This window comes from Phascolarctos cinereus, unplaced genomic scaffold (genome assembly GCF_003287225.1).
Source record: "Phascolarctos cinereus isolate Bilbo 61053 unplaced genomic scaffold, phaCin_HiC Scaffold_4;HRSCAF=312, whole genome shotgun sequence".
Classification (NCBI taxonomy): Eukaryota; Metazoa; Chordata; class Mammalia; order Diprotodontia; family Phascolarctidae; genus Phascolarctos; species Phascolarctos cinereus.
The window spans coordinates 352,656,942-352,683,353 of NW_027555847.1; the positions used below are offsets into that span (position 1 = coordinate 352,656,942).

The window sequence follows — 26,412 nt, forward strand, 5'->3', positions numbered from 1 at the left end:
TAATGTTATTGAAGAGTATGGAATATTAGAGAGATGATTTTCCTTTTTCTGTGCTTCTGTTCCTACTGATCCCCTTCCCAATTATGCCCTTCCCTTCTCTCACCCAAATGATGTCCATCTTTCAGCAATAATTGTTGTTCAGTCGTTTCATTTGTGTCCAACTCTTTGTAACACCATTTGGGGTTTTCTTGGCAAAGATACTAAAATGGTTTGCCAATTCCTTCTCCAGTTCACTTTACAGGTGAGGAAACTGAGGCAAATGAGGTTAAGTGACTTCCCCAGGGTCACACAGCTTGTACCTGTCTGAGGTCAGATTTGAACTCAGGAAGATGAGTCCTCTTGATTCCAAGCCTGGCACTCTATCCACTGTGCCACCTAGCTGCCCCCTCAATAATAATTCAATTGAAAAGGCATTCATTATCTGCCTACTGCATGCCAGACACTGTGCTAGGTGATGAGGATACAAAGACAAGATGCAAACTAGTCCCTGTCCTCAACGTGCTTACATACTAAAGCTTGGTATGTAAACTTAACTACATACAAAGCTTACATACTACTAATAAATAACACATTTTAAAAGCATTTTAAGACTTATAAAGATCCTCCCATAACTTCCCACAATAAGATTTTAATGTCTTCCCACAACTCTGTGAAATACATAGAATAAACATTGTTATCTCTATTTTATGGATGAGGAAATAGAGGACTAGAGTTAACTGATTTGTCCACTGTTACAAAGCTAAGTTTTGAAGGGCAGGGAGAAAAAAACAAATCCATCACCCAAAGCCAGGGTTCCTTTCACTATACCATGCTGCCTCTCAAAGCCCCATTTAATTTTCTCCTTCTTAATATTTCTTTTTTTTTTGTCTTTCTAGGCAATTGGGGTTAAGTGACTTGCCCAGGGTCACACAGCTAGTAAGCGTCAAGTGTTTGGTCTGAGGCCAGATTTGAACTCAGGTCCTCCTGACTTCGGGGCCTGTGCTCTATCCACTGTGCCACCTAGCTGCCCCTTAATACTTCTTAATAAAGCTTTCCCATACTATTACAATTTCCCATGACCTCATCCCTCTCTAAGTTTATATTATTTGTCAGCCCTGCCCTGTTCATTTATCAATCTATGTACTGTTGTCTCATAGTGGTATTTAACTTTTTATCCTTTTATGCCTTATTTACTCAATTAAATCATAAACTTCCTGGGTTTAGATACAATCTCTTACATTCCTTACATATATCCACTACAGTACATAACGTAATACAACACTTTATACAGAGTAAATACTAAATAAATACTTGGTTGATGCCCCCTTTTCATCATCAAAAGGCCTTTATGTATGTACATGCTACTGTTTATTAAAAAAAAAAAAGGCAATGTACACATGATTGTCCTATCCCCTCTGAGACCACTCTCCCAATCTGCATTTGCCTGTGAGGTTTGAGATTCCCAGAGGCCAGTTTACTTCTCAGTGAAGGACTGAGTTTCTGATACTATGGATCCTGAGCCCCCACCAGTGTGATCGCTATCAACAATCAATCAACTGCCTCAATTAGCTTTTAGCAAAGATATTAACTGAACAGGTATAGTAAGAATAGTTGGTACAAAACATCCTCCCAAAGCGCAGGGTATACTCTCCCACAAATATACACAGAGAATGTGTGTACATTTCATCAGGCAACTTTCAGGTTGCTAGGCTATTAGTGAAAAAGGAGAATGGATAAAGTCTAAGAGGAGACTTTTAATCACAGGCAATGGAAAGGGACATGAGAAAGCCAAACTTTAGGGCTTCAGAAAGGAAAGAGACAGCTGAGGAGCAGTACCAAGACTAAAGTGTTGGGGTGAGTGTAGTTGGAGATTTCTCTCCTTAGCTACTTGCCCCCCAATCCCTTGAAGCCAGGGTAAAATTAAACTTAGAATTTGAAGAGCCAAGTTTTGAGTCCTTACTCTGCCACTAATGAGCTATATAATTTGGGGCAATTCTCTGAGCCTCAGTTTCCTCATTTGCAAAATGGAAATAATTATATGGATTGTGAGGGAAGGGAACCTGGCCAGGTGGTATTTGAATTTTGTAAGAGGAACTTTTTTTGTCAATTAGAGATTCATTTTGGTTGAGCATGGGGAAGACTTTTTAAAAGGTCCCTCTGCACCTTGCTTGCCAAGTGAGATGTTCCACTTTTAAAAGACCCTGTCTCCTGCTAAAATGTAAATACTCCTGAGGAAGGTGATATTCACTCAGATCTTTTATCAGTGTGAATTACTTTATCTGAATTCTTCCTAATAGTAGATTTTGATGGAAGATGGAGAAAATAGAGGAGAGAAGGAACTGAGCCCCTCTTGGGGAGAAAGTAAGATAGTGAGAACTTTTAAGGTGCCTCCCAGCTCCAAGTCCAGTGACCCCTGAAAGGAGAAGTTATGTGGAAAGTCAGAAAAGTCAGCACATTTTGAAAATTGCTTCCTAGGATCATACAAATCAGACCTAGAACAGACCTTGGAGATCCTCTAAGTTACTGCATTCATTTTACAGAGCAGGAAACTGAGGCCCAGAGAAGTTAAATCATTTGACTAGACTCATACAGCTACAGCAGAATCAGAATTCAAACCCATGTCCTCTGACTCAAAATCAAGTGCTCTTTTCATAATGACATTCCACCTGGTTCAAATACCTCCCTATATTTGAAAACTGCGCCCAGGTATTGTTACTGTCCATAGGAGGCTTTAAGTATTTGCTGTAACACTTTCAACTTGACTTATCACAAAATAGACATCTACTTGCCATAAAGAATGGAATTTTCTGAAATTAAGGATATATGCATTTATGAAAAGTTATATTACAGAGTTTCCTTTATTACACCCCTCCTCCAAATGTTGTACCCTAGGTAGGTATACATCTTGCCTATCCATAGTCACAGCTCTGGCTTATAGAGTACTAGAAACCAAAGTCCTCTATTTTGTAATTTTTCCTAGGTTTTGCCAGTACTTTAAAAAAAAAACTCACCCCCAAGTTGTCCTATAATAACAAATGCCTATCTTTTCAATACCAACATTTTTTGTTGTTTTTATATGAAGGGAGATCTGAAACCCCACTGCCTCCAAAAGACTAAAGGTGAGCACCACACAGAGGACAATGGAAAGATTAGAAGGCTGCAGCATAAAACCAATGAGGAATATAATTGAACAATAGTAAAGGCTATCATTTTTTAAAAAAAATTGTGACAAAAAGAGGAAGACCTCCAGCACAATAGGCAGATTCCATCTGGTGAACTTTTGGGAGACCATGAATACCAGTAGGGATTTGTGAATAATACAACTAGGGGGGGAAAACCCTCAGAGTTTCCTCTGGAACTCTGAAGGGAGAAGTTGGCAGCCACCCTGTGGTGACCCCCAGTTCAAGTAGGGATTGGGAAACTGAGCCCAGAACTTTCCCTGAAGATGATAGGTATCTAAAGAGATAGAAAGATAGAGTTAGGGAGCATTTACTAAGTGCCTACTGTGTGCCAGGTGCTGCACTAAGTTCTGGGAATACCAATACTAGCAAACAAAACAGTTCCTTCCCTCAAGGACCTTACATCCAAATGACGGCAGACAACATATAAAGATGATTTAGAGCGAGGAGGGTCATACATGCCTAGCACATAGTAAGTATGCCTGGTAGGAGATGACCAGGAAATATCAAAGAGGCCTGGCTCTGAGCAAGATAAGATAGAAGCTTGTCTATCGGTGCTGGGGATCTAGAGGTGAAGTCCAACGTTCAGGCAGGAGATAAAGATGATGTAGTGTGTAGAAAGATAGACAAATCCAATCTTGCTGGTACTTATGAAACTCCTATTTTGTTCAAGGCCCTATGCTAGGCCTGGGAATACAAAGAAAAAAATTTTTAAACAGGCCCTGTCCTCAAGGGATTTACATTCTACTTGGGAAATACAACATAGAAACAAATAAGTATATCTGTGACCATTTGAAAAGAAAGTGAGCACTACCCACCGGGTAAGTCAGGAAAGGTTTCCTTTTGTTTGGCTCTTACATTTTTTTTCATTTGAGAGGCACTATGGCATAATGACTAAAGAACCAACTTCAGAGCCAGGAAGATCTGGGTTCAAGTCCTACCTTTGACACATGTTGGCTGTATAATTCCCAACCCCACCCTAACCCCATCAAGTTAGCCTCACAGTGCCCAAGACTGATCTTTAAGGCTATAAGTTGCAGAAAAGGTGCCAATTTTTATTGGCAGAGGAAGGTTCCTCACCTGAGAGTTCTCCAATGAAATCACAGGTCCTATCCTTCTCCCCCCCCCCTTTTTTTTAGGCAATTGGGGTTAAGTGACTTGCCTAGGGTCGCACAGCTAGTAAGTGTCAAGTGTTTGGTCTGTGGCCATATTTGAACTCAGGTACTCCTGACTTCAGGGCCTGTGCTCTATCCACTGGGCCATCTAGCTGCCTCTTCTCCCTTTTTAAATCTGGTTAGTGAAAGACTTGAATAGCACAAGAATACAAATGAGTAGATTCTTATAGTAGATTTCCTTTAGAAAACAACATTCTAAACTACTTGTTATTTATCTTCTTCAAGACAGTGTCTTCACCAGGTCACCGTATCTTAACTAGATCCTAGAGTAGTCCTGGGCCATCACCCATTGTCGTGACTTCTGTCTGGCCCCTGGACTTCAATGACTCTGGAAGAGAGAGCAAGGCAGGACAACTTTGTGCAGTTCTGCCTTGTTTACATCCAATTCATGCTCAAATCAAGATATCACCCTGTGATGTCATTGGTCCTCTTTGAAAATAAACAAACAACAATGGAGTTGTAGCTAGAAATAAACTCAAAGACCATCTACTCCAACCTCCTTCTGCTTGCATTTTACAGATGAGGAAACTGAAGCCAATTGGTGAGAAGCAACGTGGCTGTCATCATACAGGCAGCAATAGGTGATTTACAAAGTTCTTCAAGGTTTGCTGAGTGCTTTGCATTTATTAGCTCATCTGATCTTTCTAACAACCCAATGAGGAAGATGCTATCATTAGTAAGTGGCCAAGTCAGGATTCAAACCCAGGTCTTTTGACTTCAAAACCATGGTTCTTTCTATTGTGTTATGCTGCCTATAGGAATCAGTGTTTGTGACATTGTTGCTTTTCATTGTTGAAATGTGTCCAATTTTTTGTGACCCCATTTGGTTGGCAAAGATATTAGAGTGGTTTGCCATTTCCTTTTCCAGCTCATCTTACAGATGAGGCAACTGAGTCAAGCTGGGTTAAGTGACTTGCCCAGGGTCACACAGATAGTAAGTGTCTGGGGCCAGATCTAAACTCAGGAAGATGAGATTTCCTGACTTGAGACCCCAGCACTTTACCAACTGCACCACTAGCTGCCCCCAGCATTGTTGTTAGCTAAATGATAATGACAATAATAATAATGCTAAGAACAGTGTTCTGATAGGAGTAAAAATAGATGATTTAGTGTCAAGGCACCAAGCAGAGAAGATACCCACTTCCTCCCTGTGGACCTCAATATGTACAGTAAGCAAATGTTTCCCAACCCAAACTATAACTAGCAAATTCTCTACAACTGACCCTCTCATCCTTCCTCATTGCGTGAGAGACAGAGAGCTGGAAGGAGAAGGGAATATGGGGTGGAGGAAGAAGGCTGAGAAAACAACACAACTTCTCATAGGTTTTAAGAAGTAAAAATTTGGGATGATAAAGGAATTAGTAAACTAGTAAAAATTGCAGAACAGTAAATATTTGACACAGACACAGGTTAGGAAATTAGACTGAACAGATCCATAAGGTGAGAAGAACTGGAATATATTTTAGCCAGACTTTCTCAAATTGGAGAGTGGGAACTGCACAAGAATTTGATTGTGTCATGAATATAGGAAGTATGGCACCCTGAAAAGTTTTCTGATAGTTATTATAGAAGATTGAGGGGTTTTCTCTATCTCCCCAGAAAAACTGTCTCTTTCCTACATACTTTCTCATTTCCTCATATTGCAAATATAGCGATAGACAATAAAGCCCAGTGTCCTGGGTCAAAAATAGGACCCTTCTTTATAATACCCCGTCATTTGTTTGTGACTTTTCATGCAAATTTTGTTTAAAGCCCCAAACCTTGGATAAGGAGCCAGACACACTGAAGAATTTGTTAGTTGTGACTCAGACGTGGTGTTTATTCCCAGACCTGTTATTTGCATGAATTTACAAAGACATTTGCATTTTGGTGTTTTGGTTTTATATTTACTTTGTTATGAAATTTTACTATGGAGTTCTGAAGTGTGATCATATTTTTTAAATGACCTCTTAGTAAGATAATTTAAATATGATCTTTAAAGAAGATCATATTTTTTTTAATGGTCACCTTAGTGTTTTAGTGAAGAGAGTAAGTGGACCTAGGTTCAAATTCCTCTTCTGAGCCTATCTGTGTGACCTTGGGTAAATCATTCACCTCTCAGTGCCTTAGTTTCCTCATCTGTAAAATGACAGAGTTGGACTAGATGGGCTCTGAAGTCCCTTTTAGCTCTAGATCTCTGACCCCATGACCCTGTAACCTCTTGTGGACACGGGCACCAGGGATTACCTTCCTACTTTAGATTCTTTCCAAAATTATCTCCTTAAGGAATTAATGTGTACCCTGCAAAAAAACCTGTTTATCACTCCATTTTCCCTTTCTAATAAGAGAAGGGGAAAAAAAGACTATTTCTATCTAGCCCATGAAACGATTGGCGTCTTCTTAACCTGGAATTGATTTAGAAGGCTAAAGATTTCATCAGTCTCTGGTCGTATCCTTCCCCTGTTGCCCCTGACTTCTCCATTCTCTTACTCTAAGGTATTTTATTTTTGACCCTGTGCCCTCTCCTTGTGTGAGTTAAAATGGGCCATAGTAAAAGAGCTATTCCTTTATATATATTCCCAGTCTGTCTGAATCATTTGTGAAACCTTCTCAAATTCCCAGGCTACTGCCTGGGATAGGTGTACATGGATGAACTCTTTAGTACACAGCAGGAGGAGGAAGAGGTGTCAGTGATAGTCCTTTGCATAAGCTGCCATCAGGATGGTCAAAGCAAGCTGGCAAACCAGCAGGCATATCTGAGTGGTTTTCCATGTCTGACGTCAACGGCAAGGAGATGCTAGGTTTTGGCTATCAAACAAATAGGGAATATAAGCAAGGAAATATGGAAGGAATATGGCAAGAAGGGGGTGGTGTTGGGCAGGAATAGGGGGCCTGGGCCAGAGCAGAGGCAGCCTGCCGTAAGTGAACCCCAAAACTTTAGGTGTTTTCGGACTATCATATAATGACATGAGACAAGAAATGCAAAGGAAATGTGAATTCTTGAGACTAAAAATATTTCAAAGACAAGAAAAATATTTATCTTCATGTTGTTTCTCTCTGGAAGCTCCTTGACGGGCAGGGATTAGTTGGTTTCTGCCTTGTTATCCTCAATACCTTGCATAGCACCCAGCACAAGGCAGATTCTTAAAAAAAAATGCTTATTGAATAAAGAATGGAACATAATGTTACAATAAAATAGAAACATTCTTCAGTAACTTTTTTTTCCCTTCCTTCCTTTTTTTTGTTTTGTTTTGGTTTTTGGCTGGGCAATGAGGTTAAGTGACTTGCCCAGGGTCACATAGCTAGTGTCAAATGTCTGAGGCTAGATTTGAACTCTGTTCCTCCTGACGTCAGGGCCAGTGCTCTAGCCACTGCATCACTTAGCTGCCCCCGAAACATTCTTAACCATATAACTTTTTCCTTTGGGGAATATATATTTTTATCAGAAAAATAATAATAGGCAGGAAGGACAGATATTAATGTTCTGTAGTTTCTATACCCTTGATTAGAACAGTTGAGAAATTAATCACTTTTCCATTTATCTTGGAAAATAGATTTTTAACTATACATGGTTCTTATCCTGTTCTTAAAAGCTTTTACATTTGTTATGATATCCACCTATATATCTATTTTTAGTTTAAGTGAACACTTAAAAATATCTTATTCGTAATTCTTATATGTGTTTCTCACGCTGATACTAGATATTTCTCACAGTTTTGCAAAATACAATGAATATTTTTATTCTCCTATAATTTTTCCCTTGATGATCTGCTAAGCTATGAACATCAGCATGGCCAGGGAATGAAAGAAATTGACAAACTCTGTCTTAGATCTGATTCAATTGAACTCAGTCCAACAAACATTTATTAAGGACCTACTCTGCGCCAGGCACTCTACTAGGTGCTAGGAAAACAAAGACAAAAATGAAATGGTCCGTGCCCTCAAGGAACTTAACATTCTATTCATTTCAAAGCATTCCTCCATTATGACAATATAATCATCTGGAAACCAATGTTCCTCAGCCAGAGGGAATTGAAGTCCAAGTTCAGTTTAAACTAAGAACCATACCCTTAGAAAGTCTGGTTTGTCATCGTATATATTCATTTCAAGTCCTTAATTTACTCCAAGGTCATGTGGGAAGTCTCATTTCAAATGAAAAATAGTGAGCTGATTGTGTGGTCACCCCCACCTTCCAACCAGGACTCAAAATCAATTCTCTACCAAGGGATGACGAACTAGGGCCAGGTCAGGTTTGAAAAGTTTATTTATTCCCAAGGTTAGACACGAAAGAATCTTATTCTCTGTCAGATCCACATGCTTTGTGGTTCTGTTAGCAGAAGCATCTAGGCTGAATAGACACTTTCTAGTTCCCTTTTCCCCCCTCATTCTTGCCTAATATCCTGAGCACATAAAATAATTTTTTTCTTTTTTTTTTTTACTGAGTCTGCTTTAGAATTTGGGGCCAGGGGAGGAACCATTAAACTCTTCCCTGTACCAGCATTTGCCAGAAGTAAGAATTTACATTTCCTTGCGCATGGAATGTACATACAGAACAGCTACCAGAGCTAGAATTAAGGCGGGACATTATCCTGGCCCCAGGAGGGATGCTAGTGCATCCCTAAATGCAGCTTTATTCCTAGTTAGAAACAGCAGCATTGCAGGGTTTTGTAGGATGCAGATAACTTCCATACTGTGTTCTTCTTTGCAAATGTATCTAAAATTCCAAAGAAAGGAAAGCTACGCAGAGCACAGATACTTCCTTGCCATATTACGTGTACCTACTCAAAGAAATAAAATGGCCCCGCAGAGAGGAATTTTAAAAACTACATTTCTATACAGTGTTCTGGCAAAGGATTTGGTTCCAACTCCTTAGAACAGGACTCCCTAACCCTTTTTATTTCCTCAAAGTCTCAGAAGTGGAAACAGTAAGCGATTTGAAGTTAGTGATCTTGAGCTCAAATCCTGGCTTAGTTAGCCAGTGTTAATTAGCTATGTGTGATCTTAGGCTAGTCACTTCCTTTCTATTTTCTGTGGCCCTTGGTTTCTTCTGTAAAATGGAGAAGAGTGGTCAGAAAAATTATTTCTAATATGCTTTTCATTTCTCAAGCCTATGGCCATGTGACTATACCAGCAAATGTAGATAAGAAATAATTTAACAGATTGGGTTGTGACTTGGAGATCAACCAATAATCTGCTCTTCCTGTTGGGACTCCAGCTTTAGTACATCATTGTGTCCCTTTGTCTTCTTTCTCAACAACATGAGCGTGCTCACTAAAAAAGTTCCTTTTTCCTTTTGGCCAGTAGCCCCTGCCATACATTTCATTAAAAGTCTAGAAAACAGCCTGTTTCTAACACAGGTACAAGTAAACACGATTCATTGTTCTCACTGTTCCTTCTCTGAGTGGTTCAGGGATAACGTTGGGTACATGTGTATATACAAACACAGGTGAGTGTTTGAACTGGTTGGAGAGCATTCAGTCCCCTTGGACCAACATTTAAATGTTGATGTACAACCCCACGTAAATATCTGTGTACATATATACATACGTATTCACACAGAGATATATATGTGTACAAGTGTGTGTGTGTATATGTGTATATACGTAGTGACTTGAGTTCCTAAGATTATACCTCCTTTGAAACAGGAATTTAAGGTTGGAGCATTTGTGTAGCTTGATTCCTTTCCCCCTGTAACTTGTGCTGGGAAGGAGTATGTTTGTTTTTTTCTTTTAATATGGTTCCTACTCAGTGTTAATAATAATAACAATTGACATTTAAATAGTGTTTTGAAAATGCTTTTTTTGTATATTATCTCATCTGAACCTCATGGCAACCCCATGAGGTAGGTACCTATTGGTATTATCACCATTTTATACAAGAGGTATACAAGTGAACAACTGGAAAATGTCAAAAGTGGGAGGTGAATTCACAACTTCCTGACACCAAATCTAGTACTATCCATTAGGCTTTGCTGCCCCTCCAAATAAGTACATAAATATATAACTAAATAATTGCATCTTGGCCACTACACACACACACACACACACACACACACACACACACACACTCTCTCTCTCTCTCTCTCTCTCTCTCTCTTCTCTCTCTCTCTCTGCAACGAATAAGGGAAGTGCAGTGTATTCAAAACACAGGTCAGAAGCAGGTCTTCTGTTTGAAAGATAAAATGTCCATGAGATTTTTATTTCCCTATTTCAAAATATCAGTTCAGCTGAGGTTCCTTCATGTCATTTTCATTGGTTTACTTATGAACATGTGGCCTGCAGGAATCTGGATGGTCTCTTCCTGAAATTCGGGGGCTTTTAAAAATATAAAAAATTTAAAAAACACTTAGCTACAGTGACATCTAGTGGCAAATGGGGCTTGAGCAGAGGTAATTTCCATTTCCCATCATCTGGATCACAGATTTTGAATTGAAGGGATCCTTAGAAATCTTCTCCTCTACATCTTTCACTTTACAGATGAGGAGAAATGGAAGGTGCAAAAGGTCCTACCTGACTCAAGCTTAGGTGGCACATAGGTAGGAAGTGGTAGCATCAGAATCCAGGCCCTCTAACTCCAAATCCAGGCTCTTCCCTCCATACCACCCCACTTCAGATTTGCCCAATCTGGGTCTGCCAGTTCTGCATGCTGTTAAATAGGGAATCTGTGTGAAGATGATGAGGTCTAGAAGTGTTGGGGTGCTGGAAACCCCAAACTCGCAGTACCGGGCCCTGCCTGAATGCGTTCAACTCAAATCTTCTTCAGCCAGAGGAAAAGTTTATTAAAAAGGATAAAACACATAAGCCAAGTAACGCCCATAAAAACGGACATGCTTGAGAGAGTCTCAGCCTTTTAGGCTTGGGATTCTCTGCCGAATGGAAGCCGGGCTAGGTCTTATATAGTAAAATGACATTGAGTAGTCAGGTAAGGGTCTGGGAAAAGGGTGTGGGTGTAAACTCTGGTTGGAATAAGATCAGACAGATGGAGCTAGGGCTCTCAAAGGGATTCTAATGGGAATAAAATCAAACAGGTGAGATTAGGGCCCTTAAAGGGAAACAAGGGGATTCAAAAAGGGAAGTCAACAAAAACCTAAAATAGTAGCCAAATTCCCTTTAGGGCAAGGGGCAAAGGCCACACCCCATCAAAGATACCAGTGTTTGATAGGCTTTCCCATTATAAATTAAAACTGAAATTGTTCCCTCCAATCTTGCCAATGACCTCTTAATTTCTACATTGAACAGCCTGTTCTCAGCCTTGACATTTCTGCAGCTTTTAATGCTGTTAACACTCCCTATTTCTGCATATACTCTTCTCCTTTGACTTTCTTGACATTGGTTATCTTGACCTCTTAGAAAAATTGGCATCCTTCAAGAATCAGCTTAGATACCATCTTCTGATTTCCCACTACCACCAACACCACAATTGTTAGTGCTCTCTTCTTTTTCAAGTTATTTTATATTTACTTTACCCACTTACATACTGTGTTCCCTAACAGGAGGTAAGATCTCTGAGAGTAGGAATATTTTTTTTCCTTTTTTTGTCTCTATAATGCCTGGCACATAACAGGCATTTAATAAATACTTGTTGATTGATTGCCTTGAATGCAGAATTAGACTTATTCAGTTTGACACTAGAGAGAGTAATCAGAAATAATCAGTAGAAGTTAAAGAGCATACGATTTGGGTTTGATGTAAGAAAAAACACCCTAGCCATTAGAACTACACCCAAGTAAAACGAAAAGTAAGTTCTCCAGCATTGAAAGTCTTGAGCAAAAGTGAGCTAACCATTTGTTCAGGGTATTGTAGAGGGAAATATTAGTCAGGTTGAGAGGAGATGACTTTCAAGCTCTCTCCTAGCTCTGAGATTTTTATTTAATGGGTTCTGTATCAACAACATATAGACTACACACAAGCTACCCAGTGAACAACTGGGAAATGTCAGAAGTAGGAGGTGAATTCACAACTTCCTAACACCAAATCTAGCACTATCCATTAGGCTGTGCTGCCTCTCCAAATAAGTACATAAATAAATAACTAAATAATTGCATCTTGGCCACTACACACACACACTCCACAAATACTAAGGGAAGTGAAGTGTATTCAAAACATAGGTCAAAAGCAGGTCTTCTGTTTGAAAGATAAAATGTCCATAAGATTTTTATTTCACTATTTCAAAATATCAGCTCAGTCACCTAGACATATAGCAGATAGAGTGTTGGGTCTGGAGTCAGGAAAACCTGAGCTCAAATTGAGACTCAGACACTATGTGACCCTGGACAAGTCACTTAACCTCTGTTTGCTTCAGTTTCCCCAACTACAAAATGGGGATAATAATAGCACCTTCCTTTCAGGGTTGTTGTGAAGATCAAATGAGATTATATTTATAAAGCCCATATTATAATTGCTGGCACATAGTAGGCACTTAATAAATGTTTGTTTTCTTCCTTCCTCCATGCCAAAAGCCACAAAATTTTGAAGGCAGAAAAGGGTTAATTTCCAGGGTATTTCAAAGAGAAGATATCTAAAGGATGGGGGGGAAACATGAATAGTATCATTAGCCCCTTCTCTCCTCTTTAAAAAAAAAAATGACCTACCAATTGATATGCCCACTCAGGATTATCAGATTAGAGATTTAAAGCTAGATGGAAACTCAAAGGTCATCTTATCCAACTCTCTTAATATTTAATAGGTAAAGGACAGCTACGTGGCACAGTATATAGAGCACCAGCTCTGGAGTCAGGACGACCTGAGTTTAAATCTGGCTTCAGACACTTACTAGCTGCATGATACACACACACACACACACACATACATATATATGCATGTATGTATACATATATACATTCTATATACATATACCCAATAGGTGAGGAATCTGAAGCCCAAAGCCAACATTCAAACCCAGGTCTTATGATTCCAAATCCAAAGCTTTCTCCATTGTACCAAGCTTTCTTAGCACCATAAAATCTTTATTTAAATAGTTCACAAACCATTTATATCAAGGGTATCCTTCACAAAAAACATGAGAAGGAAACAAGAAGGGTTTTTTGCAAATGATGCAGCACTCAGTCAATAAACATTTATTAAGCACCTATTACGTGCCAGAGTGCTAGGTACTAGGAATACGAAGAAATACAAAAAAAAAAAAGGTCCCTGCCCACAAGGATTGCATCTTTCACAAAATTGCCTCAAAGCTGAAGAAGGTACAGAAGCTCCTGCTTTATGTACTATTTGTTGATTAAACAGACATAATGCTTGACTCTGAACAAAGTGTAACTTTGAAGGCCTTCCACGAAATATGTCCCTGAAACATAAACACATCTTTTTAACTATAATATTTTTCCAATGATACTCTTCGTTTATAAATCATGGAATACCACAGTCTCTAAAGAATCAAAATTGCAGTCCACCCAAAGAGGGATTTAAATAGGCTATAGCACATTACCAACAAGTTGCTTACAAGAAAAGGTGTACAAGATCTCATAAAGAAATTCGACTAGAAAAAGAAGTGTGATGGTCATGAAGGAAAATTAAGGAATAACAGAGGGAGAGCACATGTGTTGCACTGGCACCCATGCAACCTTAAGGACCCAGAGGAAGGGTACTAGTATATCCTTTGTGGAGGATTTATGGTAGTAATGGATTCTAGAAAGAGGGAAGCAAGGGAGGGAGAGAGGGAGGAAGGGAGAAAAGAAGGAAGGAAGGAAGGAAGGAAGGAAGGAAGGAAGGAAGGAAGGAAGGAAGGAAGGAAGGAAGGAAGGAAGGAAGGAAGGAAGGAAGGAAGGAAGGAAACAAGTATTCATTAAGCACCTTCTATGTGCCAGATACTATGCTAAACATTATTTAATGATCCTCACAACCCTGAGAAGCAGGTGCAATTATTATCCTCCGTTTTATAATTGAGGAAACTGAGCAAACAGAGGTTAAATGACTTACCCAGGGTCACACAGATAGTCTGAGGCTGAATTTTGAACTCAGCTCTTCCTGACTCCATTGTGCCACTTAGCTCCCTTCTTTGCAAGACGAAAACATGTGGGTGGGATTCATATCATTGGAGGGAGTATCTAAATGGATAAAATCATAACTTCGTTGAAATACATAAACATTCTTCTCCAGCCAGGTAGCTCCCATATATACAGTAAGAGTCAAGATGTAACTGCAGAGATAATTTTGTTGAATAATCCTCTGATTATCAATATCAGGTGAGGCAAATTTGCTAGTGGTATGTACCACTTTTATGGAAGACATCTCAAAAAGAATGCAAATGGAAGGATTCAATATGCACTCTTCCTAATGCTCTTGTTTGCAGATGTCTTTATGCTGATTCAAGCAAGTCTCACTTAGACCAACAGAGTTTTTAAATGAGAGAACTGATCACAGAAAAGAGATAGACCTAGTGAACTATACAGGAAAAAAGTTGATGAAAAATGCATACTACCTAGATTATGACATGCTATTGAATTGGTAACCCACTAAGTTAATCCATCACTAACTGTATGTTGGATAGGCACTGCTGATATACAAAGACCTGAGTCCAGAATGGTGTAGGAGGAAAATAATTGGCTGGATTGAATTGAAGAAATTATTCAATGCTTTCAAAAATTCTCAAAAAAATGCTCCCTAAACCAAAATGAAACAAAGCAGAAATCTTTTTAAGACCAATATTCTCCTGATAATACAATCTATCTCCAAACTATAGAACGTGATGATTTCCAAACAATCAAAATTACAGGTGACCCAGTTAGTAGTGGGAAGATGCCCACACCAAGTATAAAGAGGCTGCCACACACTGCTGATGTATGCTTGAGCAAAAGGAGCAACATCAGTCTTCAAGGAAAAGTGTGATTAGAAAAGGAGGGAAGGCAGCCACGTATCACAGGTGTGGGACAACAGACAGTTCAGATGCTACACTGGTACCCATGAAGTGGTAAAACACCAAGGAGAAAGCCCTGTGAAATCTGAGTAGATGCTCTGGGGGATTCCTAGGAAGAGGAAGGCAAATATCTCTCGGAGGAGGGCAGTATGTATGTGTTGTGATCTCTCTATTGGAGAGTGCCCATACTGAGATCACCGATTCATTAAAGTTGTAAAGCATAATTGAATGTGTGAACTCATTTTCCATCTCATTCTTGCAAATTTTGTTTTGGCTCCCTAAGTGCTTGGTACTGGAGGAATTTTCAGTCTTTTCTTAAAAGTAGCAATTTGTTTAACTTGTCAGTCATTTAAAATCATATTTTTTTCAAGGATCCAAGTTAGTTTTATCTGCAAAATTCAAAAGCTATGTTATGTGGTACAATGAGAAAAGGGCTGGATTTAGAACTAGAAAACCCAGGTTCAAATCTTGACCCTATTATCCACTATCTGTATTACCTTAGGAAACTCCTTTCCCCTTTTTATGCCTCAGTTTTATCATGATTTCCTCTGTCACTAGAAACATTTGTACCTAACATAAATCCGTTTCGCACACTTTGAATTTCTAGATGAAAATACTCTGACACTATATACATACAAAAGAATGATGCTTTGAAAGGGAAAGAGGGAGCTAAATGTTTTTAAGAGATTTCTTTTTAATCCTTTGTTTTAGCTCCTGTTTTGATCAGCAAGCATGAAACTGATAACTAGAGGATTGAGAGCTCAATGTGCCCTTAAAAAACAGGAGGTAAAAACTCTCTGCAAGCTTGGCTAAGACTTTTAAAAATTGGTAATATGAGGAGTTTGTACTAGGTGGCCTCCAAAGTCCTTATTGTTGTTAAGCTGTTTCAATTGTGCCCGACTCTTTGTGACCCCATGTGAGGTTTTCTTGGCAAAGATACTGGAGTGGTTTTCTATTTCCTTCTCCAGCTCATTTTACAGATGAGGAAACTGAGGCAAGAAGGGTGAAGTGACTTGCTCAGGGTGACACAGCTAGTAAGTGTCTGAGTCCAGATTTGAACTCAGGGAGATGAGTCTTCCTGACTCCAGGCCTGGCACTTTATCTGCTGCACCACCTAGATGCCCTAAAAATAGCTGCAAAAATATTTCAGTTGTTCATTTGTTTTTCAGTCATGCCCAACACTTTGTGACTCCATTTGGGGTTTTCTTGACAAAGATACTAGAGTAGTTTGCCACTGCAGTTTATTTTACAGATGAGGAAACTGAGGTACACATGCTGAGTGACTTCCTTGCCCAAGGTCATATAGCTAGTAAGCATCTGATGCCAGATTTAAACTTCAGGTTTTCCTGACTCCAGGCCAGGCACTTTATCCACTGTACTACCTACCTGCTCCTTAAGTCCGTACAGATCTAAATTTATGATCCCATAATCTTATCATTCAAGTCATTTTAAAAAAAAAGGAAACAATACTCCTCCTAAAAGTTTGGCACCAAGCCATTGATCACTGATCTTTGGGAAAGACTACGTTAAACTTGCATTAATTATTACTTCTTTAGCATGGTCTTTGAATACGAGATTTAAGTTGTAGCCATACTTACAGAAAATTTTTTTTCCATATGTTTTAAGAGTACATAGGTGTTCTAGTTAAATTGCTCAAGTTGGGGCAGCTAGGTGGTGCAGTGGATAGAGTACTGGTCCTGGATTCAGGAGGACCTGAGTTCAAATCCCACCTCAGACACATAATGCTTACTAGCTCTGTGACCCTGGGCAAGTCACCTAACCCCATTGCCTAAAATAAACAAATACATAAATAAATTGCTCAAGTTATCAGTTTCCTACCTGCTGATCAAAACAGGACCTTAAACAAAAAATTAGAAAAGAAAAAAGTAGTCTTAAAACTTTTTGGTTTCTCCCTTCTATAGCATCCAGAGTATCTTCATTCAGAAATCCATAATGTGGGAAAATGATTGATAAAGGCTGTATTTCCTCTGTTTCTCACCACATAGAACAAATCACTCTATTTTCATGTTTTGCTATTAATATGAAATTGTACAGGGTATTTTCCCCATGAAAAATAGTGTCATAACAAGCTTTCTTTTTCCCTCCTTATAATTGATTTGCTCAATCGTTGTCTAAGTTATGGACCATGGCTGGTAATAGCCAACTGATGGTCTTGCTGATAATTCTATTCTTTAGAAAATGGAGGAAGCAACATGGGGAACTGCTATTCTAGAATGAGTATCATGATGAATGAGGAACTGACTGACAAGTAGAAATAATGGAAACTTTGGAAGGAAATTCCCAGGCCATCAGAAATGAAAGATAAGGAGGGTAATGCCAGGCACAGTCTGACATCTACTATAGACTTTTGGAAAATAGATTTCGAAGAGTTTAGATAAAGGGTAGATAGGATCACATAGCCTGTGTGGAGACAAAAGGATTTAAAAAAAAGGAGAATATTCTGTTGAATGGTACAATGTTAGTGGAAGGCAAAACTATTCAACTCTTGTCTTGGTTCTCTCTTCTCTGCCATATTGGGGCAACAGCAAAATAATGTTCATTTGAAACACAAATTAAATAGGTAGATGCTAAGAGAGCACCTCACTTCCCCTTCGTATGTACAAGTCCCAGGGTCTAGATGAACTGTGTCCCAGGATACTGAAGTACTTTCATATGTGATTGCTGAGCTGCTACCAGTGATCTAAAAAAAAAATAATACCTGAATGTCAATGAAATCACAGGTATTTTGTCAATTCTTAGAGAAGTAAACAATGATCAACAACCAGCATAGATTCATCCTAAATAAATCATGCTAGAACAATGTAATTTCCTTTCATGAGATTAGGAAGGAGAATTGTTGAGCATAGTGTTTGAGTCCTGGACTTGGAGTCAGGAAGAACTGGGTTTGAATCCTGCCCTTGCTCACAAACTGTGTGATAATGGGCAAATCACTGAACTTCTCTGAGTCTCAGTTTTCTAATTTGTAAAGGGGGATAATAATAACTATGATACCTGTTTCACAGGGTTGTCATGAGGCTCAGTGGGATAACCAAAGCAGCTAGGTGGCATGGTGAATAGAGTTCTGGATTTGGAGTCAGGAAGACATGAGTTCAAATCCCACCTCAGATATTTACCAGCTATGTGACCCTGGGCAAGTCACTTAACCTGTGTCAGCCTCAGTTTCTTCAACTGTAAATAAATATAATAGTAGTACCTACCTCGTAGAGTTGTGAGAATCAAATGAGACAACATATTTAAAGCACTTTGCAAATCTTAAAGTGCTACATAAACTTTAGCAATTATTATAATAATATATATAAAGCATGACCAGACATTAAAGTGATATATAAACGTCAGCTATCATTTTTGGTTTTTCTTATTATTACAGTATAGCATAAAGAGCATTGAACTCAGAGTCACAAGACCTGATTTCAGTCCCAGGTTTGACACCTACTAGCTGTGTGACTGTAGGTAAATCCTTTAACCAGTCTCCATGAATCTCCTTTTCCTCACCTGTAAAATATTTTTTCAATGCCTCAGTGCACCCAAGACCTCACTCATATGGACGCTCCTCCAGCAGTTCCCAAAACAACTTACTTATGTCTCTCTTGCAAATCCCTCTACAACTCTTGCCTATGTCTTTCTATGAATCCTCTGGAAGAGGTTCAACAACTTAGTGAGGGCCTTCCTCTCCCCTTTGCCACCTCTCTGCCATTGTTGCTATAAAAATGGAACTGGGATACACAGAGCTGGGGGGGGGGTGGATTTTGTGTTTTGTTTCATGGGTTTCTATGACCAAATAATTCATCATCTAGTAGCCAACCTCCTGGTAACTGAAAAATCTCCCAGTATCAGTATAGCCAGATCTCCCAAAAGCAGAAGCCACACTCAAAGTTCATCCAGTCTTGTAGAACCTATGAGCCTCTTACTTCTCTGACATTGCTTTAAAAATGTAGGTTCATCTTCATGCCATGACAAGGCATCTAAGGAGGACTTTTGAGCATGTTGTAAAATACTAATAATTATTATACTACCAACCACACAGAGCTATTGTGAAGAAATCACTTCATAAACCTTAAAGTGTTGTGTAAACATGAGTTAATATAAGAACAAGACTTGTATAGGAGAGAAATGATATAGTGTACTTGAGTTTCAGCAAAGCATTTGAAAGAGTATCTCAGGTCCTCCTCAAGGATATGATGGGTAAGTATGGACTTATTGATAGTAGAGCTGGGGGAATCTGGAACTAGTCCAACAACTGGACCCAAACAGTATTGATTCATAGAATCACGTCAACCTAGAGAGAAGGCACTACTGAAGAGCTAAAGGATTCTGTTCCTGGTGCTGCTCTGTTAACTGTATTTATGGGATGGATAGATGGATAAGCATAGATGGCATGCTTATCAAATCTGTAGATAGTGTGAAACTGGAAGGGACAGCTGATGTATTGCCCAGTAGTCAGCATCCCAAGATGATGATAAACTAAAATGTTTGACTGGTTGCTGGTTGTGTGAAATTTAATTATTGAAATTAATTAAGATAAAAGCCCATATGGGTTCTAGAATATCAATTGTACCAGTTCTGGATGGAGGAAAGTATGGCTAGGCCATATTTCATCTTCAGGAAATTAACAGGACCAGAATGCAAGAAGGTACTAGTGTATATATTAATAAGATACAAAGGTAAGTTTATAGAGCATAGCAGAAAACTTGCAGGAGAAAGTAGGAAGCTAGAAGGGACAAAGATGAATATAATTTTATATTAGTATTGAAATAATAGGAGGTTCTTCCTCTTAATACAGAATTATATTTGAAACAGCTAGTAGAAGTATAGAGAGCTTATATATGTGTGTATATATATATATATATATATATATATGTATGTATACACACACACACACACACACACACATACACACACATATATAGTTTTCCCCCAAGAAAAGTGAGGGGAAAATGTTGTTTTATGTGGCCACTGAAAATTTCTTTCTCTTCCCTTTTGAAAAATTTGATATTTTCTTTTCTCCGATACATGACTGAAGACCTTCAATGGCTTCCCCTTACCTAAAGTTCAAATTCCTTTGCCTAGCATTCAGGGGCCTCCATTCATGGTCTTAGTAGAAGCTACCTTTCAACCCTATCCTATACAATTCTCCCTCATGGCCTCTATATTCCATTCCTACAGGACTTCTGGCCTTTCCAGTGATAACACATTCTTTCCTTTCTCTCACTTTTGTCTTGTAAACTGTAAGCTCCTGGAAGGCAGAAACTGGTCTTTTTATTTGTTTGTTTCATTTTTGTAATCCAGCCTGGCCTAGCACATAATAGACATTTTAGAAATACTAGTTGTATTTATTGAATTTATTTTATATGGAAAAATTTAGGTTTTTTAGTGATAACAAGCTCTCTATACATCAATAATATGACGTGGTAGCAAAAAATAATAATAATTTACTCTTAGTCTGCACTAAGAGAAGCTTAGTGTCTAGAATTAGTTAAGTCACAGTCCCACTATAGTTGACCCCTAACAACATGGTATTGCATTCAACTGATTTCCCTCCTTCCTCAAATGGTATGCCCAGAACAGGTCAATTAGGATGGTGAAGAGACTCAAAGCAGAATTCTGTGAGGAATTTGAGGGGTTTTTAGTCAGGAGAAGGGGGTTTTTTGGACATGATGGTTGGTTTTAAATATTTGAAGGGTCATGGTGTAAAAGAGGGATTAGTCTTGGGTTTTTGTTTTGTTTTGGGGGTTTTTTTAGTGAGGCATCTGGGTTAAGTGACTTGCCCAGGGTCACACAGCTAGTAAGTGTCATGTATCTGAGGCCGAATTTGAACTCAGGTTCTCCTGACTCCAGGACCCGTGCTCTATCCACTGCGCCACCTAGTTGCCCCTAGACTTGTTTTTCTTGGCGCTTGAGGGAAAAAACAGGATCAATGGGTAGGAGCTACAGAAAGTTGAAAACTGTCTCATTAGAAGGAACTATTTCCTAATGGTTAGAGCTGCCCAAAAATTGAACAAGCTACCTTGGATAGGTAGTGACTTCTTGGTCACCTGAGATTAAATGAAGCCTGGATGGCTAGTATGGAATGCTATAAAGAGGATTTCTGCTCAGGCATAGGCTGACCTAGATGGCCTTGGGGAGTTCTTCCTGCTCAGAGATTCTGTTATATGATTACCCCAATCAGAGCCACCTCCAGGTATCTAGATAATTTCCCCTCCAAGCTCTGGACTGTGAACATTTCCATCCACCTCTCACACTTCCCCACCCCCCACCTCATCTTCTAGCAGGACAATAACTCAGGGATAGCTATTTAATAATGAATAAACTAAGCCTTCCCACACCCTCCAGTGGAGATGGAGAACTTCCTGAGGGATATTCTGCATCTTGCCAGGGATAGACCCAATCTGCAAAATGAAGAAGTTGGATTAATTGATCTCTCTCTAAAGTCCTGCCCAGCTCTAACATTATGACTGTGATTCTGACCCATTACCATTCAAGTAGTCCCTACCATGCTTGAGATCACAAGGAAGGAGTTTCCCTAGAGCTCATGAAGATATTTCGGGGGACCACAGGTTGGAAGAGAGGGCCTTTGAAAAACTGTGTGTCCAGGTTTGAATCTGAAACCTATGCTTCTAATAAGCAGCAATTGCTGAGAACCAGCACCTGTCTAGCTTAAAGTCATTAATCCCCCTGGTTAGGTTTGCTAATCCCCTACAAAGTATCATCAGCCCCTAATAATACATTGACAACTGAGCATGAACATCAATAAAAGTATATATGAGGGGCTAAAAAAAAAAGTCAAGGTCACTCCTGTCCTGAGATCTTAATCTAAGTAAAACAAAAATTTATGCACATGATAAAAACAAGCCACCCCACACTCTCTCCTTCCTGCTTCACCATACAGTTGGTTTCTAGTAGTCACGAATTAGCCCCTTGGTCATTGTTAAAGCAGCGTTAGGCTAAGAGAAAACAAAGCAATTTGGAAAGAAAAGAAAATCTTTACCAAAAAGTGGGACTTGGGCATAAACAATACCATGTTTTCAGGTAAATCTTGGAAAGTAAAAAAGAAGATGTCGATGGGAAAAGGTGACCCCAAGGGGAAAGAATATCAGGTTTCAAAGGTGAGTGAGACAGTGATGCCCGCTCATTTTACAGTTTTGTTGCAATGTATATATTTATACATATATACGTGTGTAGATACATATATGTAGATGTAGATATGCCCATGTGAGAAAAGAAAAATGGTAAATATGTGAAGTGAGTGCCCAAATAAGTCTTGGCTATGTAACACTAAGTTCATTTTCTTCAGAGTCCAAAAGAGGGAGAAAAGGAGGGGGAAGAAAAGCCCACACAAGCAACTCCTTATTCCACAAAGTCTTGTTCTGTAATATTTCCCTCTCTTTCCACTTGTTCCATTTTCCTTATTCCTTCTTTCAAGTCTTTGGCTTGTGCTGGCCTCAGGTCAGCTGAGGGGCTCTTCCTGGTGAGCAGCTGCTGTCATTTCTAATTAGGTAGCAGGTGGCTGGCACTTCAAAGCAGCTTTGCTCACAGTTATTTGCACAGGCCAGAAAGGAAGCTCTGGCCAACCTGCCTGGAGGGACAGCCTTCCTAGGTGGGATTTGGCCAGAGACCCTTGGTTCCATGACCCTTGCTGAATGCTGGAAGAGAGGAAGGATGGAAGGCCGGAAGGAGAGGAGCCCACCCCAGGTGCGTGTGTTAGATGGGGGGAGAGGGAGAATGAGCATAGAAAAGTGGCTAAATCATTTGTTTGCTTGCTTTTAAAGTCCTCTGAGTCCTCTAATGGAATGAAGTTTTATGAAAAACAGCATGGTGTAGGGAAGCCTGACATGGAATTAGATAGACCTGGGTGTGAATCCTGCCTCAGACTCTGTGTGATCCAGGGCAACTCAAGTAACCACTCTGAGCTGCAGTCTGCTCACCCATAGATGGAGGGGTTGACCAGCTCTGAATCTATGATTCTCTGTCTTTTCCTGACACCAAGGATTAGATCTGGAATTTGGCTCACTCTGAGCCAGAGGGATATTTCCATCGATCACTGATTCTGCTGTTTGTGTTCAAGGGAAAGTGGAACAGCATAAGAGGAAGTTTGTCTAAATTCAACCCTCTCTTCGTTTGAGGGGAGAGGGAGCAGAGTGAACAGGTGAAAGGAATCAGGAACTTGCACTTCCTTGTGGGTGGGGAGTAGAGTGGAGGGGAGAGGGGGAAGGAAGAAAGCGAAGACTGAGCCCTGAGAACCAGGAAGACCAAGTCTGACAAATGAGCTGTTGATAAAAATCTTTGTGAAAATAGCGAAGCTTCCTTAATCTCTAGTTGGTTTAGGTAATTTGCAGATTATCCATGCTCTTCTGGGAGCACTCTGTGGACCTCTGGGCCACCTCCCTTTGCCACTTTTGGTCCTTGCAAAGAGTAGGTGGAAAAGGCGGTTTGGTGGGTTTGAGGTGAGGCGTTTTCAATTGTTTGTTTTGGGACCTGCAATTTAACTAGGATAGGGAATTCCTGGGACAAGTAGGTGAAACAGTGGATAGAGTGCTAGGCCTGGAGTCAGGGGGACTCATCTTCCTAAATTCAAATTTGGCCTCAGATGTGTACTAGCTGTGTGACTCTGGGCAAGTCACTTAACCCAGTTTGCCTCAGTTTCCTCACCTTTAAAATGAGCTGCAGAAGGGAATGACAATTCCAGTATCCTTGCCAAGAAAACCCCAAATGGGGTCATGAAGAGTCAGACATGACTGAACAACAGCTAAAAACAAAGTCAGGAACAAATGGGAAACCTGAAAGGAATAGTTTTAAATCTTCAGTCACATTTGATATGAAAAACTGGAAAATGACTGAACAACAAAAATGGGAACTCCTGATGAGGAAACCCTTTCTACCAATGTAGAGCGGCAACTGTTCTCCAGCTTCCTGAGGCACTGGGAGGCTTCCGAGGGTCACACTGCTGGGGCATGTCAGACACCACTCTTGAACTCGGGTCCTGCTGACTCTGAGGCCATTTCACTCTCTCCTATACCACACAGCCTTTCAAAAGAATAGCTGTCTATGAAAAATGTAATTAGGAACTAAATCCACTATTGTTAAAATATCATTTTGTGGCCTAAGAACGGTCCAAAGCCACTCTATTTTAAGTCCCCCTGGACACTCCTCTATGGCAAGAATTGAAAGGGTGGAGTCAAAGCTACCCTTTTTAGCCTGATACCTTAATTAGGTGAGGAAACATATTGATCAAAAAACCCTCAAGCTAAGATTTTTTTTTAAGTATTTTGAGGTCTATTTCAATTGGCTGAGGAATTTTGCTCTGCCTTCTGGGTCCTGTACATGCACTGAATTAACTAAAACAGGGAGCTTTTCCAGAAACTGGAGCATATTGCTTTCTAGCATGTCCCTGAAAAGAGACTGCCTGGGGTGGGGGGATGGGGATAAAGAAGTCTCCACTTCAGTCAGGTTTCTACATACACACACCCCTTGACTGGAAAAGGATTTTGCCAGCTTTGAAGGATCTAAAGAATGTTGGACCTCCCCATCTTCTCCTCAGTGTCCTAGCTTTGTACCCTCAGACAGCAGGGCTCCCATCATCTCATCAGTGTCTTAAATGGCAGTCCCAGATCAGGTGTCAGCTTTGTGTGCATCATTAGGAGCCCGGGACAGCCTGAACTCACAGCCCTATAAGGAGCCCAACAAAGAAGCAACACCAGAACTAATAGGAACTTCTTGAGTTCTCTTTGAGTGGGGGCAAAGGGCTTCTAGCAACCAGAAACTGAAATGTCCCCTGCCTACATGTGTTCTCTTAAGTGGGAGCCCACTTTGCCACTTTTCCTGGACTCTATATGTCCTTTGGGGAGAATATCAGGGAGATGTTTTGTACCAACTGCTCTTATTGTAGCCCCTTAGAAAATACCCCTTTCTGAGAGCTACTTAAGGCTGGCTGACTACGCAGTTCTCAGTTGATAAATGTGAAGAAGCACACAGATATGGGGCTGAGCTAATGACTTTAGAGAGAACCACCCCTTTTCCCTTCAGGAGTACCCATAGAATCCTCAAAAAAAAAGGTGTAGCCAGCTTAGCATTGGGAACTTGACTCATCTGTGAGAATGGGAATTGGGATGAGGACACTTCAATTTATATGAGCTACAAAGAATCAAGAATAGGTAGCTCAAGCTACAGAAATTTGCAAGAAAGCCTTATTTAACATGCAGGGTGTTTTCTCGGCTCTTAAGTCCTTTGAGATTCTTAATCAAGGAAAGTCTTTGTAGGATGGTGGCTGTTTTCATGTTCCAAGCCACTCAGGAAGCTAAGAGGAACACACAACACAATCTAATTACAAAAAGTGATGTACTGGGGTTTGGGGTGTGGGTGTGTGGGGGTGCGGATCATTATCCAGGATTTACCAGTTGCTAGATAAATTGTCTACTTCGCAATTCTGGAAAATTAAGGCAAGATATAGGAGCTTAGTATTCAGGAAAGCCCAAATTCCCTGGTCCTATAGCAAGATGAAGGACCAGGCTGACAGTGCCTATGGATGTCAATAAAGGTACTCTTGCGCCAGTTAGGTGGCACAGTGGAGAAAGCACAGGCCCTGGAATCAGGAGGACCTGAGGTCAAATCTAGCTTCAGATACTTGACACTTACTAGCTGTGTGACCCTGGGCAAGTCACTTAACCCCACTGCCTAACCAAAAAATAAAAATAAAAAAATAAAGATACTCTTGCTTAGGCACCATGGTAAATACTTGAAGAGAAACACAGCCTTTGAAGTTAAGCACAGAAAGCAAAGCATCAGTGTTGCCAGAGATGTTTTCTCATCCTCTTCTCAAGGTGTACAGCTCACCTTACCGCCCCATAGCTTCAAGAGGCACTTGACATTGTAGCCAGTCCACACTGGCAATGGTTGCTATATGCCTTATACTGCAGGCGTCCTTTTTCCCATGTCGTGATTTGATGAAGAAGAGGGTCTCCGTTTTCATATCACATTGAATGATTGTCACGGGTACAGCATTTACAGCAGCCTCTTCTTTCATCTGCCTGGGACTTTGCTCAGAAACTTTACCAGCGCTCGACTTTGGAACTTGTTCCTACACCAAGAGCTCAATGTGTGGTGAGCTCAGTTCCCACATCCTGTTGTAGACAAGCTATGGCAGAAGCAGTGGGGAGGAGGGGGGAGAAGAAGGAGGAGGCTGGTGTTTTCCCCCAACCGCAATCACCTAGCCAGCT

At 40.0% G+C, this 26,412-nt stretch overlaps 1 protein-coding gene across 7 annotated transcripts in view; it reads left to right on the forward strand.

Moving 5' to 3' along the window:
- Window positions 1-26,412, forward strand: part of FYB1 (FYN binding protein 1) — a 202,804-nt gene that overhangs the window by 45,785 nt on the left and 130,607 nt on the right. The window lies entirely within an intron of this gene.